Source organism: Coffea arabica, chromosome 11c, assembly GCF_036785885.1.
Source record: "Coffea arabica cultivar ET-39 chromosome 11c, Coffea Arabica ET-39 HiFi, whole genome shotgun sequence".
Lineage (NCBI taxonomy): Eukaryota > Viridiplantae > Streptophyta > Magnoliopsida > Gentianales > Rubiaceae > Coffea > Coffea arabica.
The window spans coordinates 27,251,994-27,258,040 of NC_092330.1; positions in this window are offsets into that span (position 1 = coordinate 27,251,994).

The following is a 6,047-nucleotide window of genomic DNA, read 5'->3' on the forward strand; positions in this document are numbered from 1 at the left end:
ACAAGGCACTAATGAAAAAAGAGTGGGAGAAGGAACAGCTAGGAAAAGGAAAGGCAAGATCCAGCTTTGATGATTCTAATGTCCAAATCTAGAAAACATTATGGGGATTGAATATCAAACACAAAATCAAGCTTTTCATCTACAGGTGCATAACAAATACACTGTCAGCAAGAGAATCAGTGTACAGAAGAACCAAGCAAGGATCCCCAATTTGTAGAAGATGTGAAGACCAAATGGAAACAATGGAACATATTTTGCTCCATTGTCATCAAGCTAAGAAGGCCTGGCACTTAGCACCAATCCAATGGGACGAAATTCAAAGCCAAACAGACTGCTTCAAAAAATGGTGGGCATCAATTATTCAAGCTAGAAACAGCAAAGAGGGCCAGCGACACCTTGCCTTGACTGCCAACATCTTGTGGCAAATTTGGAAGGACAGGAATGAAATGGAGTTTGAAGGCAAACAAAATGAAGGGATTTAGATAATTCAGACAGCAAGTAGAGAATGGATAGAGTTTGAAGATGCAAGTCAATAAGAAGAACTCAAAAGCACAACAGAAACAAGTGAAGCAGAAACAAGGGAAATGAATGTAGGAAACTTTGCAGAGAACTATATCGATCTCCTGATAACTACCAACAGCTCAAAAGAAGATCACAAGTTGGGAATTGGGATCATAGCCAAGCTGAATAGAGTCCAAACTAAAGTAGAATGGGCACTGGTAGAGAGAAGTTCAAGTAATAAAGTCCAAGATGAGGCCAAAACTGTAAGATTGGCCTTAATGAAAGCAAAAGGAAAACGTTGGCAAAGGATCCAAATATCATGTGAGAACAGACATCTGATGTCCATGATAAAGGCAAGTGTAGGGGTAGACATACATACATGCATGCTTGTGGAGGACATAAAGAATTTAGCTAACTTGTTTCAATTGTACTCCTTTTGTGTAAGAAAATCCGATAATATGGATCATTGTAATAGTCTTAGCCTATATGCACTAGGCAATTTCAGAGATGAGGAGAGAACTTTTGTTACTCCTTAAGTATCGAGGTACACGTTGTATAGTTCTTTGGGCCGTTGCTTAAATACTATAAATTTTTATCAATAAAATGATCTATCGTTTCCAAAAAAAAAAAAAGAACAAAAGACCTTCACCTAAAAGAAAAAGTTTAGCACCTCAAAAAATAAATAAAAACTAAGAAGTTTTACAAAAAGTTCAAACAAGTCACCCGTCAATTCTTTGTCTTCCTCCTCCAAATCTTCCTATTTGATAACTCTATCAAGAGAAACCACGTCAATATTTTATATATGTATTATGAGATTACAATGTAAAACTATATGTTAAGTAGATACAAACAATTAATGGCAATCCTATGCATTCAAATACCTCAATTCTAAATTAAAGAATTTATGATTCTCGTACTCCAAACCCTAAAAGCAATAGTAATTTGTAGTATTTTGGAACAATATTCTTGCCATAGAACTTGAATTTATGATTCTCGTACCCAAACCCCAAAAGCAATAGATACTTGTGGCATTTCGGGACAATATTCTTGCCATAAAACTTTTTCTTTAGTGATGATAATGTATATCATTTTACACCCTTTATTACAATAGTCCCATCTAAAGTGGGTAACACGAGATCCAATTCACAGAATAATCGTATCCAAAAAAAGGGGCCAATTACTATTTTGGACATATTAAGATTATGTTCAAGACGTACAAGAAAAAACACACATATTCAACTAAATGGCCAAAATTTAAAATTTATACCCATTTATTAATTACAAATTGCAATGTTTGTGTAAAACCCACATTTTTTTGGCACCTGTTTATATTATTTTGTTTTTATTTTCCAATTAATTAAGAATCTTAAATTACTAGGGTAAAAGAAAATATAAAATAAAATAACTATAGGATGGGATAAGAGTTCATAATAAACTTAAACTCTTTTCTAAACCACCTACTAATGGTTAGTGCCAGGGTTTAGGATTTTATCGAAAGCATAGGAAGAAAAATAACACACAAACCCTACCTTCCTTTCGTCTGACTCTCCTAGAGCAAGAGCCGTCAGAGAGTAAAGAAGGAGAAGCAGGCAACACCGTCAATCGATCAGACAACTAGGCACCCAACCTGTAAGTCCCGAGTTCACGCAAAAACTTCTCTTTTAAGTTTTAGTAGTTGCATTAATTACCTTAAAAATTTTATGGATATGTATGGTTGCTAAATATATGTAGATATATATGTTTTTAGGAAGATTCATATGTGGATTCGTAGAAATAGGGTATTCAATTTTAATCTTTAGTTAAATAAGGTTGCCCAAATCTGTTGGAGGAAAAATAAAAAAAAAAACAAAAAAATGCCGGCATGTGTTGCTGACAATAGGCCAGCAACGGCAGAAAGCCTTGGGGTCACAAATGACCCCAGCCATCAGTCAACCAAGTCAAGGATGGTTGGCCGATGGCTCCAACCCAAAGAAAATTTGTTTTCTTTTTAAAAAAAAAAGGGAGAAAGATTGTTGGCCTTTTTGGCCAACCAATGAAAACAAAGGGTCGCCAGACATGGTCAAAAAGGAAATGGTTGGCCTTCTGGTCAACCATGGCTCTAACTCGAAGAGGAAAAAGGGCTAATTTAGATGTTAACCAAATATAAGATAAAATAAATAAATATTTAATAAATGAATTTTGAATATAACTAGTCCATTTTTATAGGTTATTATGGATATTGAAATTCAGGACCCTATTTAAAGTAATTGTTAGAATTAAAGTATTGGCCATGTAAAACTTATATTTAATTAATTACGTCTAAGATATTTAAAGAAAAATCTAGGATATCTTAATTTAGTCTTATGAGGTTAATGTAGACGGGGTGAGATAAATTCTAAATTGTTAAACGAAACATTTAAAATAATAATAATAATAATGCTGACGATAACACTAATATTAATAATAATCATAATCATAATAATAATAGAAAACAATAACTAATAAACAATAATAGTAAGGATAATAACAATATGAACATGGAGAAAATAAATTAAGGATATAAACGAAGATAAAAATATAATACAAGTGCAATAAACTAAGGCAATAATTATAATAATAAGTCAATATGTATATATGTACATGCATACATAAACAATAATAACACCTACACACGCATAAAAGTGGAAATAAAAAGGAATGGTATTAGTAACTAATTAACACATATATATAAGTGGTACTGAAATATATTAGCTACAACGAGGACGATACTAGTAATAATGAATAATTATCTTCTTCTAAATTAGGAAACTTTACAAAAAGGGAGAGCCTTCCCAATTAAGAAACTTTCTAAAAATAGAAACTTTCCAAACTAGGAAACTTTCCAAAAATGAAAATCATCCAATTTAGGGAAAGTGCTGTTAGGGTTCATACAATGGTCTAGACATGGATCTTCGACTTACTCAGAGTTTGTATATTATGTATTTATAGGAAATAACAACTAATTAAGAAGCCTATGCATTTGATAGGTACGGTACCAATTTAAGAGACCTAAGGTAGTTCCACTCGAGCACCCAGACGAAGGTAGGTGGTACTTACCCTTCTGAGATTTCAAAGGTACAAAAATGAAAGTTTTGTTTTCAATCTTATTTTGTTGTGTTGACTCGAAATATATTTGATTAAATGTTTTACTGGATATTTGTGAAGGTTATATTTTTACTATACAAAATTGGACCATGTGACTTATTTAAAATATTTTAATATGTTATTATATACCAAACGAGTTGAATCTTTTATGAAATCAAAGATTTATGTATATGACGTGTGGAATGAATTTTTGACAAGTAAAGCTCAAAACAGTCATGGAATAGACGGTAGGGCCTATAGTCCTGTCTAATCATCATGGTAGTCTGGTATAAAATTCGACCGATTGACAAGGTCATGGTAGCCTGGTATAGAGTCCGGCCGATTGATAAAGCCATAGTAGCCTGGTATAAAGTCCGGCCGATTGACCCATGTATGAAATGAGACCAGCCGGTAGTCATGAAACCTATTGATCGCCTAGCTAGAAGGGGTTTAATCTCTAGGCTGAGTACTCATTAGCCGGTCATCACATGTACTTGTTATGAGTTAAAATGAAATGATTTATGAGTTGATATGGATTGATTTGCGAACTGATGTGAAATGAGACTTATGAACTGATTTATAAACTGATATGGAATGACTTATGAATGGATATGAAGAGACTTGTGAATTGAAACGAAATGATTTATGACTTTATGATTTTTTTCGCGTTCATTTATCAATAAAATGTTTTTAAATTGCTTGCCACTTGTTACTACTGATCATTTTATAAATGATATTACTTTCAAAATTATGGATGTGATCGACACACGCAAAGGATTTGATTTCTATCTATATATATGTATCTGTAAAAATTACAAGTACATGGTCCAACAGAGAATTAGATATTACCTACTGAGCGATTTGCCACTCAACTCACTTTTTACCATCTTTGCAGATTCTGAGGAGTATGAGTTGGTTTACGTAAAAGACCCTAAAGACGACTTTTATTAGCTTTAAATGAATAGAAGTTGGCAGGCTAGCTACTTCTAGTTGTTAGTCTTATTTATTTTCGATTCCGTTGTTTCTATTAGAAAATAAATGTACGAACGTATTGGATACTCGTAGACTACCTGGTATATGAGATTTGTACCTCATTTTACTTTAGTTATATTATTTCGTACTTTTGATGTTTAGATTAGTTAAATAATGCCTTGTATTCTTGAGTGGGATTTGAGAATACGGCGAATATCACGTGACGGGCATGTGTGGGTTCGAGGCATGACATTTTTAGTGCCACGTGACGGGCATGTGCGAGCTCGAGGTGTGACATTTTTAGTGGTATCAGAGCCTAGGTTATATGGTCCGGAAGTATGTGAAATGGTTTTTGAGGCATTAGGGGTTTTGAGAATTGAAATGAGATAAACAGAAAAAGAGGATTAAAGAAGAAAAAAGATTCATCTGATTTTTAATGTTATCAAAATTTAGGTTATGCGATCTAGATGTATGTTGAATGATATTTGTAATATTAGTGATTTTAGGAAATGGGAATGAGGTTGGATAGAAGATTGTGAAATAAGATATTTTCATAATGTTTAGTGATAATAAAGCTTGAGGTACGATTTACTCTTTAGAGGAAGTATACCCTAGGAAATGATCAATTGTGACTAAATAAATAGGTTTGAAAATTTGCATGTGTGAATAGTTGAAATGGTACGATTGGTGTTTATGATGTCCTTTTATTGGATATAATTTTGGTAGTACACTCTAAGTTTAAGATGTCAGACGTGTAGGAAATATTATGTGTATTTGAAGTATTATCTGTTGGAAATTGAAAGGAGATGGAAAAATAGATCAAAAGAAATAAGAGATTGCAGTGACATTTCAGTAGTTTCAAAGCTCAAGTTGTGAAAGTTGGAAGTAGGTGTAAAGATACTGAAGATATTTGTGATTTTGAGAATTGGAATGAAATGGATAAGGGATTAAAAGAAAATAAGTGACTCCATAACATTTAATGGTATTAGAATTTTAGGTTACGAATTTACTGGAATGACCTCAGGTATTGAGATGATGATTACTTTTGGTAAGTATGTGGTGACTATATGCATATGTTAAGTTGAAAAGGTAATCAAGCCCACCTGCCAGATATGATTGACACTTACAAAAAATAATAATAATAATAATAATAATAAAAGGGTATTTAGGGTGTTCTTTTTGTAAGTTTTGATCTCTATATTATATTTCAAGTTATCATTTAGGATGTCAGATTTATAGATAATCTTGTGTCTAGTTGAAGTCTAGCATAGAAAAAACTGAAAAAATTGAGGAAATTAGAGTGCACAACGAAAGTATGAATGATCAACAATATGATGTCATCGAACGCGTGCAATACATGTTGGATCTTGGAATTTTGTTGACTTATTTTGAGGATTACGAAAATTAGATCTAATGCTCAAGACATTTATTAAACCAGTTGATATTATTAGTTCGGGTATTATTACATCATG